This window comes from Macaca fascicularis, chromosome 11 (genome assembly GCF_037993035.2).
Source record: "Macaca fascicularis isolate 582-1 chromosome 11, T2T-MFA8v1.1".
Classification (NCBI taxonomy): Eukaryota; Metazoa; Chordata; class Mammalia; order Primates; family Cercopithecidae; genus Macaca; species Macaca fascicularis.
The window spans coordinates 58,954,947-58,981,517 of record NC_088385.1 but is presented as its reverse complement, the minus strand read 5'-3'; the positions used below and the strand labels follow the sequence as shown (position 1 = coordinate 58,981,517).

At 54.5% G+C, this 26,571-nt stretch overlaps 1 long non-coding RNA gene across 1 annotated transcript; it reads right to left on the bottom strand.

The window, feature by feature from the left end:
• Positions 1-10,266: 10,266 nt before the first annotated feature.
• On the bottom strand, positions 10,267-12,347 carry LOC141408062 (uncharacterized). Its single transcript, XR_012420267.1, has 2 exons — positions 12,183-12,347; positions 10,267-10,829 (listed from the first exon to the last, which is right to left on the bottom strand). It is a non-coding gene; the product is annotated as an uncharacterized lncRNA (long non-coding RNA).
• Between the last annotated feature and the right edge of the window lie 14,224 nt (positions 12,348-26,571).

The following is a 26,571-nucleotide window of genomic DNA, read 5'->3' as shown; positions in this document are numbered from 1 at the left end:
AGGAATTCTCCAATTAAGGGAGAAAAAGTCCAGGGACCTAGTTATATCTTCAGACCAGTGCAGCTTGGACACACAAAGGTCTCGTGTCTCACCATCTGGTATGGTTTGGATGCTCGTCCCCTCCAAGTCTCATGTTGAAATGTAATTCCCAGTGTTGGAAGTGGGGCCTGGTGGGAAGTACTTGGATCATGAGAGAGGATCCTTCATGAATGGCTCAGCACCATCCGCTTGGTGATGAGTGAGTTCTCACTCAATCCACGTAGATGTGGTTGTTTAAAAGAGTCTGAGACCTCTCCCCTCTTTCTCGCCATGTGATATGCCTGCTGCCCCTTCACCTTCCGCCTTTACTGTAAGCTTCCTGAGGCCCTCACCAGAAGCTGAGCAAATGTTGGTGCCATGCCAGTACAGCCTGCAGAACTGTGAGCCAAAATAAATGTCTTTTCTTTATAAATTACTGAGCCTCAGGGATTTCTTTCTTTCTTTCTTTCTTTCTTTTTTTTTTTTTTTATGTGTGTGTGTCTGTGTGTGAGACAGAATCTTGCTCTATCATCTAGGCTGGAGTGCAGTGACCGGATCTCAGCTCACTACAACCTCCGCCTCCCGGGTTCAAGCAATTCTCCTGCCTCAGCCTCCCGAGTAGCTGGGATTACAGGCACCCACCACCATGCCCGGCTAATTTTTTTTTTTTTTTTTTTTTTTTTTTTTTTTTTGAGACGGAGTCTCACTCTGTTGCCCAGGCTGGAGTGCAGTGGCCGGATCTCAGCTCACTGCAAGCTCCGCCTCCCGGGTTTACGCCATTCTCCCGCCTCAGCCTCCCGAGTAGCTGGGACTACAGGCGCCCGCCGCCTCGCCCGGCTAGTTTTTTGTATTTTTTAGTAGAGACGGGGTTTCACCGTGTTAGCCAGGATGGTCTCGATCTCCTGACCTCATGATCCGCCCGTCTCGGCCTCCCAAAGTGCTGGGATTACAGGCTTGAGCCACCGCGCCCGGCCGCCCGGCAAATTTTTTGTATTTTTAGTAGAGATGGCGTTTCACCATGTTGGTCAGGCTGGTCTCGAACTCCTGACCTCAAATGATCTGCCCTCCTCAGCCTCCTGAAGTACTGGGATTACAGGCGTGAGCCACCACGCTCAGCCAGGGATTTCTTTATAGTGTGTTTAAGAACACACTATAAGCACAGCCAGGCCCCTAGGCTGACTAATACACTGTCCTGCCCCGAGACTACACCAATGTTGACCTATGTTCCCAGTGCCTCCTGACATATCCAGGCACCACACAGGCTGCTTTAGCCAACACACATGCCAGGGATTCCCCAGTGGTGGCAGGTTTTCTTCTTAAGCACTTCTGCCCTACTGGGAATTGACACAGCCCAGAATGTATTCTGATGGGTATGGGCCCAATCCTGCCAAATCAAATCCCAAGTCAACGCATAAGGATTGAGGACCTCCTCCAAGCCCAGCCTTGTGCTAAGACTCCTCCAAGACAAGGGTCCACCCCTTCACCGCAAGAAGTTCACAGTCAGGCTGAGAGATGAGATATCCACCCAAGGTAGCCACCCTGGACTTCCTCGCCACATACAGAAGTGGGTGCTATCAAAGGTCAGGGAAGAGAAGGATTTGTGGAGGGAATCAGGGAATCAGAACAGGCTGCTTAGAGGAAGGGGGACTTCAAGTGAACACAAAGGAACTCAGTTAGGAGACAGACCAAAGGAGGAACAGGTGTCTCAAAGGAAAGGAATAGCGGGAAGGGACGTGGAAGCATTTGTGTCCTGGCCCACCCACTCACCAGCAAGGAGACTTCAGGCAAATAGAGCATTGCTGTCCTCATCTGTAAAATGGGGCACACCCCTTCCCTACTTAACTCACAGGGTGCTTGGGCATTTGATGAGGTGGCTATGTTTATTCCTTTCAGGAAAGCCACTTCTCTTGCTTCCGGCACTCTGAACTATAATAGCTCAACAATTGTAAAGGCTTATTAGTGATGGTGTGATTATTACAGCAGACATTAAGGATTAAAGGTGACCAACTAATCAGGAGACTCAAATGCAAGCAAATAGACCTCATGCCGGCTCAGCGCACAGCACAGCCAGGCCCCTGGGCTAAAGTTCAGAGGCTTGAGTTTATCCATTCCCCTGAAGACCCTGAAGGGCAGGCTCCACTCTCAAAACTCAGAAGAGACTGATAAGCCACATAACTGTCCAAGAGAGGCCTAGAGCTGAGACCAGCTCTCTCATTTTATCTTTGTTTTCTATTTTATTAATTTCTGAATTGGAGTTTGAATTTCTTAATATGAATATGAATTTCATAGCCAAGAATTTCATGAGGCCAGGAGGTGATGGCTATGCCTAAAATCCCAGCAATCCCAGGTGGCAAGCGCCTGTAGTCCTAGCTACCTGGGAGGCTGAGGCAAAAGGATCACTTGAGCCCAGGGATTGGAGGCTGCAGTGAGCTATGATCACGCCCATTGCACTCCAGCCTGGGCAACACAGTGAGACTCCATCTCAAAAAAATTTTTAAAAAGAAATAAATAAAAGAATTAGATGACATATTTGTTATTTCCTTCCTATTTTCTTTGAGTTTATTATTTTTATTGCTTTTCAGCTTCTTGAGTTAAATGCTTTAATTTTCTATCGTCTTTTTAAATATAAGATGCTTTGAAGACCATATATTTTCCTCTAAGTATCATTTGACTGCTTCCAGTCATTTTCATTTGTAGAATTTTTATTGTAGAGTTAAAACGACTTGATTCTTTGACTCATAAGTTTTAAGAAACTTACGACCCACCCATGGGTCCTGCATTTCACAAACATTTACTGAACACATACTTAGCCTGTGACTGGCCCTGCTCTGGACACACAGGGGACATTAAATTCATCCAACATTTCTCTCTGTGTCCTTGACTCCCCACTCCTCTACTTAAGCAGTGCTTCAGTCACCTGCTTTTGTGACTTTTATCCTCAGAAGACTCTAAACTCCTTGAGGGCAAAGATCATGTCCTACTGCCTTCCCAAGGCTTTACACAGTGCCTGCCACATAGTAGGTGTTCAATAAATGCAAAATGAATGAAGGGATGAATGAGCAATGTCCCTCCGCAGCCAAGACCTCCAGCCTAAAAGTCCTACGAAGGTGAGGACACATCTTCTTGACCTTTGGATCCCAGGTGCTGGTGCAATGCCTGGACATTGAAGGAACAGAGTGAGAGTGTGCAGGATGAATGAACAGACGGGAGAAAACAAGGGCTTCCCTACCCAAACAAGGAAACGCTCCTGCCCCTTTCAGGCTAGCAAAACCTAAACCGTTTCCGACAGGCAGAGTCTGATCCCCCTTCGCATACAAAACTACCTCCTCTCTCCTCCTTCCCACTCCTGCCCTCCTCAGTTGTTCAGTGAACCCCTGGCCAACAGCGCCAGCCTTCCTCTGGCTGCAACGATAAGCCCCTGCACAGGTCTGGCTCTTTCTCCTGCCATCAGTGAGACTCAGAGTGGCCAAGCACTGTAACTCTGGTCACCAGGCAGGCAAAAGAAAGCCCTGTGGTTGCCTGGAACGGTTTCTTACCTGCAGACTGCCTCCCATAGGGGCAGAAAAAGTGATCTAACCTAAGAGTTGGTGAGGCAGAGACTGAAACACAACATGTAGGCGGGTTCAAGCAGGCACCCAAGAGGTGGTGCCCAGCCCAACTCCCCAGGCTCAGCCTAGATCAGAACTCAGAGGCCTTGTGCCAGGACTGGCAAGTCAGTGCCCTGGTGGCTCTAGAGAAACCTCCGAGAAAGACCCAGGACCAGAGCCCAAGGCAGGCCCTGTGTGCTGCAGACTGACTGCACACGCCCCTCCTGCACCTTCTCCTCCTCTCTTCAGGCCTGAGGGAAAATAGCTGGGGGCTGGGATGCGGGCAGGGAAAGTTGTCCTCGTCCTCCAGAGCTGATGAGGGAGATCCACACAGAAGCAGAGAGACAGACACAACCAGAGCCGCCTGGGCAGAGCTCCAGACCTCAAAACTGGGGCCTACAGAACAGCTGGGGAAGTTAGTCAAAGAGGGCTTCCTGGAGGAGGGCAGGAGGCTGCTGGGAAGGAGGGGTGATGGGGCTAGCAAAGAAGAAGGGAATGGAAACGACCCAAGGGAGGGAAGTGGAAGGGATTTGCTCAGTCTTCAGTCTGGGGCTGTGAGTTACCAGACAGGAGCAGGGGAGACCTGAGTTGAGAATGAGGAAAACTTGGGAGCACACGTTGTAATGTGGGGTGACCCCTGAAGCCCCCACAAGGTGTAAGTCAACTGGTGCAGGGACTGCATCTTACTCAGCCGTGCCCCCCAATGTCTGGTAATGCACTAAGCATGCAGTCGGCACTTACTAAATGCTGGCTACATGCAGAGGCCTAAGTGGCCGGGGGCTGCAGCTGCGGAGGGATAAGAGGTGGGTCCATGGCGAGGATGTTTCGAGCACCTACTCTGCGCTCCGCCCTGTGGTCGGCACAGTGGGGCAGAAGGAAGGAATAAAGGGTGAAATGGGGTCCTTGCCCTCAAGCGCCTCTGAACTGATGTGGGGTAGCCAGGATCTGGCCCAGGGCTCCCTGTTGTACCCAAGTCCCTCCAGTTTTGGTCAGCCCTGTGCTGTGTGGGACCTGGGGCAAGGCATGTCCCTCTCTGGAGTTTCCTTCATCTGTAAATAAAGATGTTAGACTGAGTGACCCCACAGATCCCTTCTACACCAATACCATGAAATTCTGTTCAGCCTCCCTACCCACCTCAATTCCTTAGGCGGTCCCTGCCCAGGAGGTAGCAGTGATCATCACTGAGACCATGGTCTGTAGAGCAAACCCTGGTTCCAGCTGTGTGGTCTTGGACAGCCTCCAGGAGGTAAACAGCATCTGTCTGCTTCCTAGGTTTGTTGTGAAGCTTTAAAGCGATGATACATGATAAAAGAATTTAGCGGCCTGTGCAGTGGCTCACACCTGTAATCCCAGCAGTTTAGGAGGCCAAGGCGGGCAGATCACTTGAGGTCAGGAGCTCAAGACCAGCCTGGCCAATATGGTGAAACCCCGTCTCTACTAAAAGTACAAAAATCAGCCGAGCATAGTGGCGTACGCATGTAGTCCCAGCTACTTGAGAGGCTGAGGGGGGAGAATCGCTTGAACCCGGGAGGCGGAGGTTGCAGTGAGCCGAGACTGCACCATTGCACTCCAGCCTGGTTGACAGAGCCAGACTCTGTCTCAAAAAAAAAAAAAAAAGAATTTAGCACAGTGCCTGGCACATGGTAAGTGCTTAATAATAACAAAATAATAAGCACACTAAATAAACTTTGAGAGACTTTCCCCTTTTCCCGTTATCCCGAGTCGGGTTGGAATCAGCCTGGCCCAGGGGGCTTGACTTGAAGTGATCAGGCAAGTGTCCACACAGTCGGCCATCCCCACCTTCCCCGTTCCCCACAGGAGAGGTCAGGGCTCCAAGACCTGTCTCAGGGGAGCTGCGGACTGGTGAGGGTGAGGAAAGTGGCCCAATGCCCCCTTCCCTTCTGGAGCTGACTGCTCAGGCAGCATTCTATTCGGGAAAGGTCAGCTCCTGCCCTGCCAGCCCACACCACAGCAACCACTGCCCTCTGCTGGCCATGACTAGACCGTGCTCCTTCGGAGCCTGAGTGAGCCCTGCAGGCTCTCCCCTAGGGAGGGGAGGAGAGAAGACAGCTGGGGCAGGAGCTAAACCCAGAACTCAGATCCCCACACGCTCAGGCTCAGATTTCAGATTTAAACCCAGAATCCCCCAGGGCTGAGCCATCTCTTCTGCCCTGGCCTCCCTTCCCCAGCAGGCGCAGGCTCAGTGCCTTCCACAGAGCGGGCTGCCACAGCCCACAGGCCTCAGGGACCTTGATCCCACCTGGAATCCTCACCCCAACCCCTAGATCTGGCTCTTCCTCATCTTCCAAGTCTCAGCTCAAAAGTTTCCTCCTCACAGAGACCTTCCCTGATGCCCATCTCAGATAGCCCCCTCCTTCCTCCACAATACTCTTCATTTTTACTTATTATTATTGTGCTGTGCTCTTCATCACACTCGGCACAATCTACTTTCTCTTCAGTCGATGGTAGTGAATCAGCTGGGGTCCAGTGTGCTCTAGTGAATCAGCTGGGGTCCAGTCAGGAAAAGAGAAGCCAAGCTAGCTATCTCAAACACAGGGGATTCAATGCGAGGAAATGACAGAGTGGCTATTGAAAGCTTCAAGGGCAAAGCAGGAAAGCTGCAGTGTTGTAGAAGTTAGTCAGTGGCATACAATACCTCCCCTAGAGCTAAAATAAGTGGCCTTACCCAAACTCAGGAGCACAGGCAAGGGCCCCAGGGGGCTAGTTCTTGGGCCTAGAGGAAGAGATTGGAGGGAGTACGTTTTCCTTCTATTAGGAGCAGCTGGGACTTAAAGAACGGGGTACTTGTCCTGACAAGGCGGCCAAAGTCAGTGTGGGCTTTTAGAAGGTGGGCTGCACGTGTGCTCCAGGTGGGTAATGCGTAACACCCACAGGTCCCCTACCAGAACCCCTTTATTCACAAACAATAAACACCCTTCCGTTATATGCTAGCTTTCTTGTAGTTTGAATTTTCTTTCTTTTTTGGAGACAAAGTCTGGCTCTGTCACCAAGGCTGGAGTGCATTGGCACGATCTTGGCTCACTACAACCTCTGCCTCCCGGGTTCAGGCGATTCTCCTGTGTCAGCCTCCTGAGTAGCTGGAATTACAGGCACGTGCCACCATGCCTGGCTAATTTGTATTTTCAGTAGAGATGGGGTTTCACCATATTGGCCAGGCTGGTCTCAAACTCCTGACCTCAAGTGATCTGCCCTCCTCAGCCTCCCAAAGTGCTGGAATTACAGGCATGAGCCACCGCACCTGGCATTTAATTTTCTTCAAGGGGAGAAACTACCCCTCCGTGTCTCAACTCAGATATGTAAGTTTGGTAGATGTCCCCCAAACACTCAACTTCTGTCCTAACAAGAGCAAAAAAGAACCAGAATACCCCTACCCACTGCTGTGGTTTGAATGTGTCCCACAACAACCCCCAGTGCAACAGTGTTGAGAGGTGGGACCTCTAAGAGGTGATTTGGTCATTAGGGCTCTGCCCTCATGCATGGATTGATGTGATGTGGGAGTGGGTTTATTAGAAAAGCAGGTCTGGGCCGGGCACGGTGGTTCACGCCTGTAATCCCAACACTTTGGGAGGCTGAGATGGGTAGATCGCAAGGTCAAGAGATCGAGACCATCCTGACCAACAAGGTGAAACCCCATCTCTACTAAAAATGCAAAAATCAACTGAGCGTGGTGGTGCGCACCTGTAGTCCCAGCTACTCGGGAGGCTGAGGCAGGAGAATCACTTGAAACAGGGAGGCAAAGGTTGCAGTGAGCTGAGACTGTGCCACTGCACTCCAACCTGGTGACAGAGTGAGACTCCATCACAAAAAAGAAAAGAAAAGAAAAGCAGTTCTTACCCTCTCTTGCTGTCTCACACACTCTCACCATGTGATGCCTTCCCAGACACAGGCCATTGATCTCGGACTCCCCAGCCTCCAGGGCTGTGAGACAAATAAACTTCTAATTGCTGATAAATTACCCCATCTGTAGTATTCTGTTATAACACCACAAAACAAACCAAGACAGGAAACTGGTACCAAGAAGTGGGTCTGTTGTTATAATCAATACCTGGAAATGTAGATCAAAATGTTGGTAGAAATCTGGACAGAAAAGGCCAGTCTGATGAGGTCTTGGAGGAAAAGCAGACTATCTTACTGCAAAATAGAGTAAAGGCCATCCTATTGGAAAATAGAGTAATGGCCTTCCTTGCTCTGCAGTTGTAAAGAACCTGGCAAAATTATGTCCATGCCCAAGGACTTTATGGAAGGCAGAACTTTAGAGTAATGGCCTAGGATATCCGGCAGGAGCAACAGCAAGGCAGGAAAGTGCCGACGGTGCCACATGGCTTCTTTTGTCCACTTACAATAAAGTGGGAGAAGAGAGAATGACTCAAAGATGGAATTTATAATTTCAAATAAAGCAGAACAGAAAGATTTGGAAAACTCTTAGCCTGGCCATTTAAAGAATAAAAAAGCAGCCATGCATGGTGGCTTATGCCTGTAATCCCAACACTTTGGGAGGCCGAGGTGGGTGGATCACAAGGTCAGGAGATCAAGACCATCCTGGCTAACACCATGAAACCCCGTCCCTACTAAAAAAAATACAAAAAATTAGCTGGACGTGGTGGCACACACTTGTAATCCCAGCTACTCAGGAGGCTGAGGCAGGAGAATCACTTGAACCTGGGAGGCCAAGGTTGCAGTGAGCCAAGATTATGCCACTGCATTTCAGCCTGGGCAAGAGCGAGACTCTGTCTCAAAAAAAAAAAAGAATAAAAAAAGGATGTTTGGGGGAGAACACTAAGCATGTAGCCAAGTGACCTTTTGCTAAAGAGAGTAATATGGATAAAAGGAAGCCAGGTTCTATTCACCAAGACAATTGGGGGAATGAACCTGAAGGCATTTCAGAGATCTTCAAGGCAAACAAGGAGCTTGAGGGCAAGGTTTCCAGAGAGCTGCCCAAGGGAAATCAGCATTCACTGTCCCGTCCACCTCAAGACTCTGCTCCCGATTTCCAGTGCAGTGCCCCTTGGCTGCCCCAGCCACGGCTCAAGCAGGCCGAGGTGCAGTTTGACCCACCACTCCAGAAGGTACAAGCTGTAAACCTTGGTGGCATCCCTGTGATGCTAATTCTGCAAGTGGGCAGAATGAAAAAACTGTGGGACCTTGGTGGCCTCCATCTAGATCTCAAATGATGTCATGGACAGCCTGAGGGCCCAGACAGAGATTCTCACAGGGGCAGAGCCGCCACAGAGAGTTCCTGCCAGGAATGCCTAGTGGAGCCATGGGAGTGAGGCCACCTCAGAGACCCCAGAACTGTAGACTACCAATGTGCCACTCCAGCGTGGGAGAGCTGCTGCATGGGCTGAGTTCAGCAAAGCCATGGGAACTGGGCTGCCCAACGCTTTGGGGGCCCAAATCCCTCAGTGTAGGAAGCACACGGAGAGAAAGATTATCCTGGAGTCTTAAGTTGTAATGTTGGCTGGGCATGGTGGCTCATGCCTGTGGTCTCAGCACTTTAGGAAGCCAAGGTGGGCAGATCACCTGAGGTCAAGAGTTCAAGACCAGCCTGGCCAACATGGCAAAGCCCTGTCTCTACCAAAAATACAAAAATTAGCCGGGTGTGGTGGCGCGCACCTCTAATCCCAACTATTTGGGAGGCTGAGCTAGAAGAATCACTTGAACCCAGGAGGCGGAGGTTGCAGTGAGCTGAGATTGTACCAGCCTAGGGAACAGAGCTAGACTCCGTCTCAAAAAAAAAAAAAAAAAAAAAAAAAGATGTAATGTTGTCTGCCATGTTGGGTTTTGGAATTGCTTGGGGCCTATTACCCCCCGCCCCCTTTCTTCTTGCCTGTTTCTCCCTTTGGGATGTGAACTTCTGTCCTATGCCTGTCCCACCATTGTATTTTAGAAGTAGATCACTTGTTTTTATGTCACAGGCTCACAGATGGAGGGGAACGTGCTTCAGGGCAAATGATACCTTCAGTCTCATCTATGTATGATTTAGATTTAGACTCTAGACTTTGGACTTCTGAGTTGATGCTGGAACAAGTTAAGACTTTCAGGGCCATTGGGATGGAATGAATGTATTTTGCATAGGAGAAGGACATGAATTTTAGGGGCCAGGAGTAGAATGCTACGGTTTGAGTAAGTCCCCCAAATTCATGTATTAGAGCTTAATTCCCAGTGCAGCATGTTGAGAGGCAGGACCTTTAAGAGGTGATTAGGTCATGGGGGCTCTACCCTCATGAATGAATTTATGTTACTGCATGAATGGGTTTGTTATAAAAGTTGAGTTTGGCCTTCTCTTGTTCCCTGTCATGCACTGTATCGCCATGTGATGCCTTCTGCCATGTCATGATGCAGCAAGAGGCCATCAGGCCATCACAAAATGCAGCCCCATGATCTTGGACTTCCCAGCCTCCAGAACCATGTGCCAAATAAACTTCTACTGTTTATAAAGTACCCAGTCTATAGTCTTCAGTTATAGCAGCACAAAAGGGACTAAGACACCCCCAGGCACCTAGCCCCCAAAAGGTTATGCCAGCATCAACTCAACTGCAGCCTTTAAGTCGTGCCCCCGACCCCCAACCCATCATTAACCCCCATCAGAAAGACGGGTATGCCACTGCAGGGCCAGCACTCAACATTCACTTGACAAACATGCATTGACAAATATTTATTGATGCTTACAATGTGCCAGGCACATTCTAGGCCCGGGGATATGGAAGTGAACAAATCTGCCCAAATCCCTGCCCACATGGAGTTTATGTTCTCATGGGAAGAAAAACACAAGGAAGAAATGTATTCATATAAAAGATGTGGCTGACTAGATGTTGATAAAAAGTGCTATGGAGAAAACTAAAGCAGAAAGAGCATAAGGAATGTTGAGAGTAGGGTGGTTAATAGGGAGGTCAGGAAAAGCCTCACTAAGAAAGGAACATTTTGGCTGGGCACAGTGGCTCACGCCTGTAATCCCAGCATCTTGGCAGGCTGAGGCAGGTGGAACACCTGAGGTCAGGAGTTCAAGACCAGCCTGGACAACATGGTGAAACCCCGTCTCTACTAAAAGTACAAAAAATTACCTGAGTGTGGTGGCAGGTGCCTGTAGTCCCAGCTACTGGGGAGGCTGAAGCAGGAGAATCGCTTGAACCCAAGAGACAAAGGTTACAGTGAGCTGAGATTGAACCACTGCACTCCAGCCTGGGCGACAGAGGGAGACTCCATCTGAAAAAAAAAAGAAAAAAAAAAAAAAAAAAACCAGGAGATGAAGAAACAAGCCATGCAGAAGCCTGGGGAAGAGCATTCCAGGCAGAGGGAACAGCAAAGGCAAAGGCCCAGAGGCAGAACCTGCCTATCATGTTTGAGGACTTGCAAGGAGGGATGAGGGAAGAGGTGGGGGGTTCAGCCTACACTGGGCCTCAGGGGCCGCTGTTGAACCTCAGCTTTGACTGAATGAGATGGAAGGTTTGAATGTGACCTCTGCAGTAAGAGGCAGGGGACCAGAACAGTACCATAATATCTGGACTTTTCCCAGCCTGCATTTGATAAGCAATGAAAGAGGAAAGGGCCTTCCCTGCCAGTCTCCGCCTTTTATCACATAATTTCCACTTCAAATAATCAAAAGGGGGGAGTAGTGATCATTTTGTATCCCAAGTATCCTAAGATACTCCCCCCATTAGAATGTTAGCTCCCTAACAGTGGCAGGAGCCACAGGGTGTGACTTGATCATCACCGTATCCCCAGTGCCTTGCAATGGACCTGGCACTTAGTAGGTGCTTGGAGAACTCTGCAGACATACCATTGACAGAGGCTCCGACAACCTCTCATAACCTCCAGGGTGACATTGTGCGTCAAGGCCTGAACTGGACACCTGGCAGACATTGCCCCATTCAGGAGAGCTCAGGTCACCCAGAGGCAGCTCTGGAGTCGGACCTCGAGCATGCCTGACTGCAGAGTCCTTGCCTTCCTTCCCCTCCTCACTGTCACCAAGGGCCAGCACCCCCTGCCTCCAGAGGGACGTGTGGGCCGATATGCTCACTCTCACCTCCCTCTGGCTCACTGGGCCCAGAGTGCTCTCAGAGGGTGAGGGATTGTCCCTGTGTCTGTCCTTCTGAGGGTCTGTGAGTCTGTTGGAGAGGGCCTCTCTCTCTGGGGAGGATGTGCATATCTGGCCCTCGGGGAGTCTGCCCCTCGTGTTGCAAAGTTCATGTTCCTCCACCCTTTCCCCGCAGGTGGGTCTATGCCCGTGGTTCAGCCCTACTCTCCCTACTCCCATCCCCACCTGCCTGTTTCATAGCTCCCCACCATCTGCAGGCTGTGAGCGCCCTCTGCTGACCAGTGCCTCATCTGCATCTCCACGCCCAATGGGGAGCCAGATACCTATGGCCTGGGGTCTGGGACAGTGCAAAGAGCGGTTCCTGGGGCTGGAATTTGGCCTTAGCCCTTCTCTCCAACACCTGTGAACCTCAGAGGAGGTTTAGCATTCCCATCTTGCCCCCCACGCCCAACCCTTCCATTCCCTCAGAGGATTGCCTGGTACACAGATATGGGGACAGGGCACAAACATGTCCTCCCTACCTGGGTTTCCCTAGGTAGTGGGGCTGAGTCTTGAAAGAGGTGGGTAGGCCGAGCGTGGCGGCTCACACCTGTAATCCCAGCACTTTTTTAGATTGAGGTCAGAGGATCGCTTGAGCTCAGGAGTTCGAGACCAATCTGGGTAATACAGTGAGACCTCATCTCTATCTAAAAATAAAAATAAAATAAAAAATAAATATAAATAAATAAGAAAGAGGTAAGTACAGGGTACAGGATCAGGCTCCTGCGAGACCTCTACCCCTGACTGGGGGGCTGAAAAACAGCTAGGCCTGCCTCCACCCCATCTGCCACCTTCCTGTTCAACACCCATCCCTGCCAATCCTACCTCTCCCCAAGTGTCCTTCCTTCAAATAATCTTCAGAAGTCCCTGTACCACCAGCAAGGCCATCACACATCCTGCTGTGACACTGACTCAGTGGGACCAACATGCAAATAGGTTCCACATATGTGCCTGAGTCAGGAGCCTGAGAAGGGGACAGAGGCTGAGTGAACTGGAGTGAGGTCAGCCTTTGGAGATGACCACGTATACCCGGGGACATGGCTATCTGCAGATATGCACACGCATGTGCACAGCCCATGCATACACCTACTCATAAATGCAGGCACACTGTGCACAAGCATATGTTCTTATGCATATGTTCACATGTGCACACATACACACACATTTGTACCCAATATATGTGCATTGTGCCAACGTAGGTGCATGTGGCCATCTGTGCACACACCTGCATCCCTGGGCAGAAACAACCACGCCTATGCAGGTGTCCTCAACAGGCGCAGGCCGACTCAGGCCCACCATCAAAGCACACATCCGCACACGTGCGTACACACAGCCCTTGATCAGTGCTCACATGCACACACGTCCACAGGTGCCAGGAGTATAACTGGACTGAAGTCAGACAGACCTCAATTTGAACCCTGGCCTGGCTTTATCACTCAGTTGCTCTGTGACCCTGGGCATCTGCAACTTTCAGAGCCTCAGTTTCCCCACCTATAAAACTGGGTAATAAGGGTGCCTGCCTACAGGGTTGGGAAGATTAAAGGACATAATACATGAAGCAGACCTGCGACACAGCAAGTGCTCAGCAAGCGCTTGCTGGCAGAACCCCAGCCTCAGACCTGTATATAACTGTGACTATAAAGTAATGAGAAGGGCCCCCTCTGGGGCATGAGTCCCCCAGCACAGGCACACACACACACACACACACAGAGAGAGAGACAGAGAGAGAGAAACTGCTCTGTGTTTCCGCTGTTTACAAAGCTGCCTAGCTACGAACTGAGATCAGGAGCACATGGGCTCACCTGGGAGCCCCACCCATCCTCCCCAGCCTGTCAGAACAGGGCCTGGCGGGGAGCCCTTCATTCCTCCTCTTCTTGGCTACAGACTTTAGAGGTACAAAATGGAGACCTTGGAGACCTACTTCCCCCAGGTCCCCCCATAGGCTTTGCCCTGCTGCAGTGGATTGTGGCTGCTTTAAGGAGCTCCCTGAGATTGGGGGAGCCTGGGGTCCCCCTGGAGGCTCTCCAGCCTGCCTGACAGTCCTCTCCCCAGCTCCATCCCCCTACAAGCCTGTGGCTGCTAAGACTACGTTTCTGGTGGAGGGAGGCCCACGGCGTCCCACCGCATACTCTCCCCATGACCTCCTGGAAAAAGGAAGATGGCCAGTGTCCTCCTCTCCTGAGGATGCTAAATCCCCTTGCAAAACCCTGCCCTGACAGGCCACTGCCACCCCACCCCTATGGCCACCCCAGTGCCAGAGCATTGACGGAGAGGAGTTCCCTGTCCTGTACTCAGAGTGGAGAATAACTTGAGCTGATAAGCTAACTCTGAAGACCTTCCAGGGGATCAAGGATAGCCACATGTCCCCACGTAGTTTCAAGGTCAACCTTCGAAAGTATAGCTTTCCGGCCGGGTGCAGTGGCTCACGCCTGTAATCCCAGCAACTTGGGAGGCCGAGGCAGGTGGATCACCTGAGATCAGGAATTCAAGACTAGCCTGGCCAACATGGTGAAACTCTGTCTCTACTAAAAATACAAAAAATTAGCCAGGTGTGGTGGCCCACACCTGTAATCCCAGTTACTTGGGAGGCTGAAGCAGAATAGTTTGAACCCAGGAAGTGGAGGCTGCAGTAAGCCGAGATCGCGCTCCTGCACTCCAGCCTGGGTGACAAAGTGAGATTCCATCTCAAAAAAAAAAAAAAAAAAAAACAGCGTAGCTTTTAGCTGGGAGCAGCTCATGCCTGTGTGTGATCCCAGCACTTTGTGAGGCCAAGGCAGGTGGATGGCTTTGAGCACAGGAGTTCAAGACCAGCCTGGGCAACATGGTGAAATGCCATCTCTACAAAAAATACAAAAATTAGCCGGACATGGTGACATGTGCCTGTAGTCCCAGCTACTTAGGAGGCTGAGGTGGGAGGATGGCTTGAGCCTGGGAGGCAGAGGTTGTAGTGAGTGGATATCGTGCCACTGCACTCCATCCTGGGTGACAGAGTGAGACCCTGTCCCAAAAAAGAAAAGAAAGTGTAGCTTTCAGACACCAAATACTCGACCTATCAAGCCTCAAAAGGCTAATATGGGTCCCTTCCCCTTGCCTGACCTTACCCCAAGCAGAAGAGAAACACAAACTTGTGCCTGTTATGGTACTGCCTGACTTGGCCTCTCCTACCTGATGTCTCTGAGGGGAAGTTGGAGCACATTAGAGCTTCGAGGAATAGCAGAAATTGCTGCCATACTTAGCAGACAATGATCCCCTTCCTTTAGTCCTCTGAAAACTAAACCGGCCAAAAAGTAGCTGGTAGAGCCCAGATAGGCCATCCCCTCCCATTTCCCTCCGAAATAGGTCAGGGCCACCTCACACCTCAGGTTTGGTGATATAGTGGGTAACACAGGCACCCTTGAGGGGATGACATACTAAAACCATGAATGTCACCTACCCCCTCATTTTACAGATGGAGAAACTGAGGCCCAGAGAGAGGAAGGGCCTTGCTCTAAGCCACACAGCCTGTCGACCAACAGAGCAGGACTTTAAACCAGGAGCTGGACCTCCTGACCCCTCCCCACTGTTTCTGGAGACGGTCAGGACTCCAGGTGACCCCTGTGCTCTGAGCATTGCCCTGTGTCCTGGCACTGCCCCACTGGTGGAGAAGAAAGGGAAAGAGGGGATACACCAGTGGAAACAGCTGATGCCCTCTGTCAGGGAGCAGGCTGAGGGGGACCTACCCGAGGGCTGAGCCTTAGGGTTGGTGGGATTTACATTGCCCAGACAAGGTCCCTTCTGGAACTTCCAAACCCAGACCATGGAGTGTGTCACTGGTATGGCCACAGCCAGACCTTGGCTTGGGAAGGAGACCCTGAACATATTCTGAGACCCCATACCCTCTCTACTACCATGACTTTGCCACTTCAAACCACTCAAAAAATGTGGACATAGGGAAATGGGAAAAGAGCACTAGGCTGGGAGTCAAGGGCCGGCCCTGGTTCTCGTCCTGCTTCTGCCACTAACTTGTTGGAGGAATTTGAGCCTCAGTTTACCCATCTGTCAGACACAAATGAAGTTTGTACTCCCCTTCCCCCACCACCCTCCTATGCTGCCAGAGCCTGACCTTCATGGCCTCAGTCTCTCCCTCCAAATGCCAGGAATGTGCCTCCCACTCCCCTCTCTGTCCTGGCCTTGCGGGTCAAGGGCAGGGTCAGCAGAGGCTGAGGGGTGAGCCACTCTCCAGCCCCTTCCAGGCTCCCCATGGCCCCAGCTTCCCCTCAGAGACACCAGGCAGGGGAGGCCAGGCCAGGCAGTACCAGAACAGGGCAAAGTTTGTGTTTCCTTCTCAGCCTCTCACCTTCTACCCACCCACCTAGCCTGGGAGCCACAGGCAGCCATGGGATGGAGCTGGGGCCCCAAGAAGCCCCTTCCTGAGGAGTCTTGCCCTGGGGGGCTGCCAGTCTGATGAGGGAGATGCCTGATGTCATAAGCTTTACCTACTGGTCAACACCACAGTGCTTCGAAGTAGGATCATCACTCTCTTTTTTGTTTTGTTTTATTGGGATTTTACGTTGTATTAGAGACGGGGTCTCAGTATGCACAAGCTGGAGTGGAACTCTTGGGCTCAAAGGATCCTCGTGTCTGAGCCTCCCAGGTAGCTAGGACTACAGGTATCACTCTCTTGACAGATGAGGAAACCAAGGCCCAACCAAGACTCCAGCACAGGCCAGGACAGGCAGTAAGCCAATGATGCTGGGACTAGGAGTCTGGTCTCCCAGACACCCACCTACAGGGCAGGTGTGTCTCACGCTGCCCTGGTTCCTCCCGTGGAGGGTCCCCGAACCCCAAACCCAGGCACTTGGGGCCTGTCCCCCGCGGCGGTTCCCTCCCCGACCACACGCCCGCGCCGCGCCCACCCTCAGGCGCCCGGCGTGGGGTGAGCAGGGTGGGGTGCCAAGTCCCTGGGCGGGGCTCAGAAACCTCTGTTTCCGCAGCGCCGACACCTGGTGTCCGCCCGCCCGCCCGCCCTCAGGCCAACATGCCCGGGCAGGAAGGCCGCTCAGGGCTGCCCGGACGGGACAGGACGGAACGGGACGGGATGGGACGGGACACTGGAGGCGCCGCCACATCTGAGCCCCGCCGCCTTCGGGACGCCCCGCCTGGGGCAGGGGAGGGGAGTCTCCCAAAGCCGGTCGGGCACCGCCCCCTGCCGGCTGCCGCGGGCTTCTGCAGGCCCCGAGCAGGCCACGGGTGAAGGCAGGGCGGCATCCACCCAGCCGCCAGCCCTAGGGAGCCTCTCACGTCCCGCCACCCCCATCAGTCACTCATCAAACACTTCCCGCCTGTGCCTGAGGCACAGCGGGGGGTCTTGGAGCTGGACACAGCCAGAGCCTTGCCCTCTCTGGCCCTCCGCCCTCTCTGACCTTCTGACCTGCCAAGGCTCTGAGCCACACCACCCAACAGACCACACCAGCCACAGCCTCCGCACAACCGGCAGCTAGGCTGGAGAAGCAGCCTCCAGTTTCTAGACTCTTCTTGCCCAGGAGGTGGGCAGAGCCGGAGCCTCCTCTTTCTGACTCAGCATCTCCAGCACCCCTCCAAGCCCACCTGTCCTGCTACCCCTGACGCCCACTCCTCCTGCCCACAACTCAGCCAGGGTCCCCCACCTGCAACTTTTCCAGTCCTCCTTGCCTTACCTAGGCTAAGACCCCTCAAAATAACAGCACGGTACTTACTATGTGCAACACTGTTCTTCCTGCTTTATCACATTTCATCAACCTGCCCACAACATACCCTGCACAGCCCCTGCCACCCACACATGTCATGTATATGCACACACACACACACACACACACACCCGTTGATGCCTGTCGGTAGCTCCACGTTCCTGGGACTGGACTTCTGCAGATCTTTCTGGGCCTCCTTGCCACCGGCAGCTGTGCTTCAGAACCTTGGGCACGGTCTGTTGCTCCCTGGGCCAGAGCCTCCTCTTCCCCACTACTGAATTCCCAAGGAGCTCAGGCAGTTCCTTGGGGAGTAGATGCTGGGGAAGGAACATGGTCTCGAGTCCCAGCCACCACATACTGCTGTGTGGCCCAAGGCAGCACATGCCCCTCTCTGGGCCCTCAGTCCCTGAGTTGGTTGGAAGAGCCCATTTCTAAGACCCACATCAGACCTGCGCATCTGGGGTTCAGGGCGGGCCTGGCCTAACTCACTTTAAAATGTGCTCTCCTTTCCCAGGGTCATAGGGCTTTGTATCCGGTGAGTGCTCACTAACAGTTGTTCACAGACTGTAACTCTGCTCTCAGGCCTTCTCTGATCCCAGGCCCTGGGAGAAGCCACACCCTCTGCCTCCCATGCCCTGGCCCTCCTGGCTTCTAGAACCTTCTCATGAATCCTGGTCCAGGCCTAAAGAAGCCACATCAGTGACCCGGAGGGGGTGGTGATCTGAAGAGACCCTACAGTCCCCTCTTCTCTTTAACCCCCTCCAGGGCCTAGCATCAGCCTACAGGCCGGGAGAAAAAGGTAGTCTAAGTTTATATGTGGTGTTCAGATGTCCCCAGGTAAAGCATTGTGAACCAAAGGTCCCAGTGGGTTGGACCCACAGGGTCTACTCTGGAATTTCCATTTGGAAAGTCAGGAAAAGTCAGCTGACCATGGTTCTTAGCATGTGTTTGAAGGGCTGCTGGCCTGGGAAGAGGGTGGAGACCCGTGTGTGTCCTTCCCCACAATGGAGGTTGACGGGAGGTAGGTGTCAGTTCCGTGCCAGAAAGACCGTTCTAAGAATTAGAGCTTCCCACAGTGGTTGGTGCCATGATGAGGTAGTGAGCTCCCCATTGTGGAAACTGTTCAAGCTCTTAAATACGTAATGAGCACCAACTAGTGTCAGACACTGGCAGAGGCACTGGGGACACAGGCTGGCAGGGGACACAGAGAAGATGCGAGGACCAACTAAGATGCAGAATCGTCCTGGAGAGGAGCATGCGTGAGGTGTGGAAAGCCAGGACAGGCCAGAGGGCTGGCGAAGAACAGAGGTCATCCCCAATGGGGGCTCAGCATAGAGCCTCAGTTTGCCCAAACCCCACAGATATGGACAAACAGGAGAGAACTAGGGCCCCTGTACTACAACTTACTGTGGCCTGAGCACTGGGCAGCCTGCTCCCTCCAGAGGACAGGGCAAGAAGAGAAGGGGCTTGAAACACAGCAGGAGAGACTGGCGCCAGGCAACAGGGAGAACTTCCTGCTAGGACTGCCTGGATTCCAAACTGGCATGACACTGGGGGACTCCCTGAGCCCCAGGGTTTTCAGGAGGGGGTGCAGCCACAGGGACTTGGAAGTGAAGGGTCCTTTGTGCACTTGGCCAGGGGAGCGCAAAAAGCCTCTGAGAACCACTCCACGCAGGGGAGGCTGGGAACGGGAGAGGGCAGGGGAGGCTGGGAATGGGAGAGGGCAGCTGTGCATGGCAGCCATGCTCACGTGTCTGGCCTTGTTTTCTTCACACAGCAGAAGCTGCCTTGTCAGCCCTCTTGAAAAACCTCTGTGCAATTGCTATGCTAGGAATGGGCAAGCCAGAAGGCTCCGTGGGACAGAGGCGGAGGGAAGGAAGGTCCACAGCAGGGATCCTCCATGAGGCAGAGGCTTGGAACCTGTCCCAACCCTGTCTCCCCTGGCTGGGCCAGACACAGGGAATAGGGAGAGCAGGCAGCCTCTGGCCAGGACCGGGGGCAGGAGGAGGGGAAGGATCCTGGGCTCTTGGCCAATCTGGGCTCCACAGTGGGAGGCTGGACTAGACATTATCCAAGGACGCCCCCAGCTCCAATCTTCCCAGGACCGACAGAAATGAGACAGGCTCCCTTCCCTTACTGTGCTGACCAGGGGTCCAGGGCAGAGAGCACCGGCCATGCTGTGAAACCTCACTTGCCAAAGTGTCCTGTAGACAAGAGTCAAACCAGATAATGCTTAAAAGACACTTTGGAAATGTGGAGTCAGGGTTTTTATTTCCAAAGCCAAGTTCCAATGGCAGGAGAAGATGCAATACATGATGTACCTACGGCCTGGCCTGGGGGCTTTGGGGCCAGCATTAGCTGACGGCTGGAAATGGAAGCATTTCTGGCACAGAAACAGATCTAAGGAGGCAGCGCCGGCTTCCTCAGGCCCTGTCTCTACAAGGCCCCATTGCTGTAAGCAGCCAAGCCAAGCAGATTGCCCTGCCTGGAGAACTGACTGACCTGCCCTGGAGCCCCCGCTTCCCTGGAACAGAGACGGGGAGCCCCATAGGCAAGCTCTGGGTTTGGAGCAAGGGGGCTGAGACTACACCCTTGGAGACGGGTGCACCCTGGCTCCATGTTTGTAAGTGGAGGGACACCCTATGGGGTTAAGAAGCCTCAGGACAATTCAAGGTCCCTCGCACACCTGCTGATTGTATAGAAGAGGAAGCTCAGGCTTGGGAAGGAGGGGTCACCTGGCCAAGGTCACACAGCCCCCAAGCTGACGCTCGTGAGGCTGCCCCTTCTGCCTCCCAGGTGGGACGCCAGGCTTCCCCATGCCAGATGCCCCCACCCGAGTGTGGAGCAGGAAGCCGGAGCTCCATGGGGTGAGGGGGTGTGGGGTTGCTGGGCTCGGGCCAGGACTGAGATGCCACAGAAGCTGGTGTTCTGCCAGGGCGGGGCAGGCGGGCCTGGAGGTAGAGGCGGGCCTGGCCTCTCCCCACCTGGTAGAAGGCATTTCTTACCTAATAAGGTGCTTTCTTCTCTCCCTCAAACAGCTTCTGACAAAGCAGGATGGTGCAGGGGGTGGGGCCACCTCCTGGGGCCACACCCCACCTGCTCACCCCACTACCAGGCTAGGCCTTTCTGGGGGCAGCAGGGTCCGTAGCAGACCCCGGTCTATCTGAGAAAAGCAGGCAAGCTCCAGCTGGCCTCCAAGAACCCAAGCCTGGCCCAGGACACAGGGGCCCAGTGTGCCCATCCTCACCCTTGTGGGAGGGGGCTGTCCACAGGCAGTTTAGAGCCCAGGTTCCCCTAACCTGCACTGCTTCCCCCCTACACCCGGTATAAGCCAAGCTGCTTCTCCTGTCCCATCCCACACACACAGATATGCACACACTTCCCGCGCTGTCCCTGGGGGCAGTGAGGCCTGGATCCCCCAAGTAGGGAGCTGCTCCTCAGGGCCCCAGGACCTCCTGCTGTTAGCCTAGAGAAAGCAGGTCAGGTACCCTCCAGGGAGTCCAGCAGAGCCCTGTGTCTTCATCCTCAGAGACAGTGGAAGGGCCTGGGAGGGACAGTGACACCATTCCCCATGGGAAAATCTGGCCCCAGTCCCTGTGGGCCCCTGCCTGACTGAGCAAGGGGTGGTGTCGAGGGGATCCTAGTGATGAGCTGGACTGAAGTGGAGGGAGGGCCGGAGCCAGGCCACACAGAGCACCTGAGGAGGAGCGTCCCAGTGGGACACACGCTAGTCGGTTGACTCTAGACAACTATTAGCCACCCTAGTGTCCTCATCTGTAAAGTGGGAACAATGCACCTTCCTCTCAGAGCTGTTCCAAGGATCCAATGGGTGCACAGTTTGGACAGATGGCACATGGTCACCTGCATATGCCCTTTATCAGGTAGCTGGGGAAGGTTCTGTGTACCCCTCAGGGTCTCCGGCTGTGCCTGCAGGTCCCCCTCCAGGCCCGAACCAGGGAGTGACCACGAAGAGAGAGAAGCCTTTCTCAGTAAACAGCTGAGTTTGCTCCAGGGGCACAGGGCCCTTAGTCACCAAGGAGCTTCTCGGGAATGCCTCACAGCACCACCGAGGGAAAGGCACCAGCGACAGCACCCACACCGGGGGCCCCTCCACTCCCAGGGCGCTGTGTCCTGAGCTTCTGTGTGGTTCTCTGTGAATGTGGCCATGTATGTCCCGCCAGCAGCTCGGCCACACCCGGGTGACTCAGGGCTGCAGCACGCAGCCTACCTGGCCAGTGGGAGAACAAAGCTGCCAGCTCAGAGCCTGGGCATCCAGACTGAGTCACACACAGGCACACCCAGCCAGGTGCCCCCACCCCTCCGGACCCACCCCAACCTAGGGCTCAGGAGCCCCCCCAACCCATGCCGCAGTGAGGGAACCGAGATAGCCCCTCACACTGACTGGGCATGCCCAGGTATGACCAGCCAAGCTGAGGAGCTGGGCCCGAGGAAGCCTGGAGGTCTCGCTGAGACCAGGAGCAGAAGCCCACAACCGGGCTGCCGACTCCAGCTCAGCGCAGTAGCAGGGGACAGGCACCAGGATGGGGAGCATCAGGCCTGAGGCCCAGGAGCCCAGCTTCCCCACAGGGCTGGACTTGGAGGGAAACCAAGGCAGAAGTAGAGGACCTTGGTGAGAGCCATGGGCTCTCACTGAGCTCTGCTAAAGACAATGCGGAGCAGCCCAGCCTCCCTGCCTAGACCTGGGAGTGAGGTTTGTGAGGAGAGGGGCCGGAGCATGTTCTGTTAAGTGCCCCAACACCACCAGCAGCTCAAAGAAGGTGCTAAGGTTCCCAGACAAGGACCCAGGGTGGGGCCGAGGCAGGAGGGCAGGCAGCAGCCAGGAGTGGGGACCCTGGATTCCCCGGCAAGGAGGAACCCCAAACCCCAGGCCCTTTCCAGTGTGAAATGGGGGCCCCTGCTTCAGCTGATACTACAGCACTGGAGAGTCTGGGGCTCCACTGCAGGATGCCACCTCCTGGAGCCCCGGTCCAAACCCAGAGGGTGGCAGAGTCTGGCCACCAGCTGGGTCTCCAACCAAGGCCATAGCTGAGAGCAACCCTGCAAAAAGGGAGAAAAGGCCCATCAGGGACACCACAGGGCAGAACGAGCCGATCCTCAGACACCCTCAGCAGGCCCCGCACACCTGACCCTACCCCAGAAGCCCTCGCCCTGACCCAGCCTCACCAACCCCGAGCTGTGCCCGGTGCTAACTGCAAATGACCCTTACTCTCAGCCCTGAACCCATCCCTTCATCTGACATGGTACTAATCCCAACCCTAACCCCAAATCTGAACTGTGCCCCAAACTCTACTTTCTTCTCTATGCTTAAGCCCCACTCCATCCTCACAACTCAACCCTAAACCAATTCCATCCGAAACCCAGCTCTGACCCTCACCCCTCTCAGATCATCTGTGTGCCCAAAATTCCATTGTCAGCCCTACCACCGCTCCAAAACCTAACCAGCCCTCCAAGCCTTGCCTTCCCAGGCCCTTTCTAATCCTCCTCCCCTTTCCACAGCCCAGGAGCACTGCACTCTATCCTCTCCAGTAACCCTCCACTGAGCCTCGCAGCCTCCGCACTCTTCACAAACCCCACTTGTGCGCAGACTGCCCACATTGCGCCCAACCTGGCCCACTGTCCAGCCATCAGGAGCCTCTGCTGCACCAGGCTGTGCACACCCAGGCTGGGAGCTGACATGGAGGAACAGGGGCTGGGGACCTGACATGTCCCCTACTAAGAATAGCAGACGCTCTCCCAGCACCAGTGGCTTTTTGACAGGACTTGTATGGGGTCATTCAGACTCAGGCCTGCTGGCCAGCCCCAGCCTGCCTGCCCTGCAGAGGTCGGGGACGGCTCAGAGCAGGCACTTCTGTGCCTTCCCAGCTCAGGGCTCCACTGCACACTCCCAAGTCCACTCCTCTCCCCCAGGCCCTGGCGCACCCCAGGCGCGCCTCAGGGGAGGGAGTCAAACCCAAGCCCTAGGCATGGGTTCTAATACGCCCAGGGGGCTCAGCTCCCCACTCGCCCCACACCACTCGCTCTTGCCCCGCCCCCAGATCACCCCAGCCCCTGCCCTGCTCTAAAGGCCCAGCAGGCTGAATTGGAGACCCCCCACTCTCCTAGCCAGACTGGGAATGCCTGTGGATGGAGGCAGGGGTGCAGGGCCCCTGGCTGGCCTCCCTTGCCTGCCCTCAGGCCCAGGCTGCATTCCCAGAAAGCCCAGACCTGCCACTCAGGGACACACAAGCTGAGCTCAGCACCCTCCTCCGCTTCCCAGGAAGCTGCTGGGACTCCTCCCTCAGCCTCAGCCTGAAGCCCTCGTGCTGCAGTCACTGTCAAAAGGCTCCAGGGACCCCTCTCAGGCAGGCCCAGGTGCCCCAGACTCACCAGGCCCGCCCAGCCCTCTCTCACCCCCTCAGCCTTCAAGCCAAGGTGGCCTTGGTAGGTCCTTCCCTTGGCCTGCCACCGTCTTGTCAGAAGCCCCAGCCCATGGAGCAGGGGCCCCACACCCCACCGTGGTGGGCAAGGAAGACCCAGAGAGGTCGCCGTGCGTCACTTGTCACTCAGTGGAGCTGGAACAGAACTCTCACCCGGCAGCAGGCCTCAGCCAGGGTAGGGCTCACCCCTAGAAGCCCAGACAAGGGCAAGGGGTGTCTGAAGACAGTGGGAGCTGGGGAGAGGCAGGGGATCCAGGGATGGGTAAGGGCCAGGTCCCTGGGCCAGGGCGTCCCCAGATCTGTGCCAGGAAGTTCTTCTAGTCATCTAACCTCGATTCCCTACAATGCATTCCAAGAGGAAAAGGAGATTCTCCTCCCAGTGAACCTCTCCCTTCCAGCTGCCATCCAGGCCCCGGCACCTCTTGTCCACTGACCACTCGGGCCCCTACCCCTACCCCAGCTGGTCTCCCTGGCTGGAGCCCTCCCCTCCACTATAGGCTCTTCACTAGTGGTCAAGGCCCCCACACTCAGCCGTCCCACCCGGCAGCCTGACCCCAACAGAGCCCACCACACCAGACGACTACTGCTGTCCAAAGGCCCCAGTTTCCACCTCCCTGGTTTTGTAGGCCGCCCACAGCCTGGAGTGCACTCCCTGGTGAAATCCTGTCTTTCCTACAAGCAGAGCCCAGACCACCGTGTTCCATGGTCTGGCGACCCTTTCCCCGCCCCTGCCCCACAGCTTTGTGGTGGGGCCTCTGCCACCCTCCAGCCCTCCAGCTTCCTGAGGGCACAGCCTCTCTGGGTATAGCTCTTGCTGCCTGGCACAGCTGTGACACCACCATCCTTCCTGCCACTGTGTGGAGGCCAGGCCCTAGGTGTTTCCCACTGTTCTTAGAACAGTCCTGCAACATTGGTGTCCTTGTCCCCATTGGACTTACAAGGACACCGAGGCTACAACCTTTTAGGGATGGACCAAGGTGAAGAGTGGGGATTACACCTCAAAGCTCGCCCTCCAAAGCAGCCTATTGAAGATCTGCCTCAAGTGGGTGACGAGGTGGGGTGCCCTGGAGAAGGGGCTGGAGGGCAGACAGGGCCAGGCCCAGACTTTCACCTAAGTCCAAGGAATCCTACTGTGAGGACCCCAGGCTCCACAGAACCCATACCATGACCTATGTCCCCACCACACACACACAGCTAAGCTGCATGCACACACCCAGCTCCTGTACCCCCACACCCCGAGGCCCGCACCCACACACAGATGTGCTCCTCCCCACCCCCTCTTCTGGCCTCCACCACTCACGCCCAGACCTGCTGGGCAGGCTGAGCAGGCCCAGCCGCCAGGAGAGGCTCCAGAGCTCCCCGCCCCCACTTGGAGCCAGGATGCTGGAGTTCTGTGGGGCAGGAGCGCCCTCAGCTGATAAGTGTGGGACACCCAGGAGACAAGGACCCCATCCAGGCCCCAGGCCAGAAAAAAGGAGTCCTCCATGCCCCAGGCCCCCTGGCCACTCGCTGCTTCTAGACCTTACTGAGCACCCAGGCCCACATTAGAGGGCACGACCCAGGAGAAGAGGAGAGGGGAGGGCAGGCCTGGCACCACGCTAGCAAAAGCACAGTGGACAGAGGAAGGCAGCGTGGCCAAAGTGTAGATGTCGCCTCAAGCTCAGTGATGGAGGGGCCAGGGGCTGGAGATGAAGAAAGGATCTCATGCGACTCCCAGGTTTCTGGCACTGGCTGGATGGGGGGACCAAGGGACTGGGAAGGCGGCTGAAGAGCTCGTCTCAGACATGCTGGGTCTCAGGGACCTGAGCAGCGTCCTGGTGGAGGCCAGCAGGAGGAGGACGCTCACGTCTGAAGCTCTGGTGAGTCAAGGGACATGGCAGGGAAGCGGGGAGATTCCTTATGGCCCGCATAAGGCACATGCAACCCCAACCCTATAAGGTAACACCTGAATCCCCAGCACCGCTCCACGGAGAAACAGCAGAGCCCGGGTAAGCACTCTCTTACCCCTGTGCTTGCACTCATGCCCACAGGCTGCCTAGGCCCCAGCTGGCTTCCCCCAGCCCTGCACCCACCTTTCCAGACCCGGCTGCCTCGCATGTCCTCACTGAAGCCTTTCCCCACGCCCCCTGGCTGAGTGAGGTGCTCCTTCTCTGTGCTGACCTCTAATGTGACTCTTTTCTTTCTCACTTTAAGAAATCTTCGTTCTAGATGCTGCAGATCCTAAAATACTACTGTGGATGAAGCCCAGATCCCTCCTCTAGTAGGGCTTCCCTCTTGGCTGAGGAAGAAGGACCATAAACCAGCAGAACACTGTGAGGACCACTACGCGGTCAGGCAGCCCAGGCAGCCACCCAGGGCCCCGCGCTGCTGCCTGGGAGTTCTTAATAATTTTTAAATGAAAGTCCCCACAGTTTCATTTTGCATTGAGACTACAAATTATGCAGTCAGTCCAAAGACAGTATGTTAGGCAGCAACTGCTATGGAGCGAAATAATGCAGGAGAGAGGAATGGAGGAGCAGGAGGAGGGATCACACATTTAAATAGTATAATCAGGGAAGACTTCACTAGAAGGTAATGTCTCCGAAGACCTGAAGGAGACAGGAGAGCCAGCAATGTCGTCGAGGGTGGGAGCGGGTGATGGATGGAGAGAGCGTGGTGGGAGGTGGGGGCTGAGAGCCTGAGAGGCTCACATTAAGACCTGGCTTTCCTTTACTTAGACCAGAAGATGC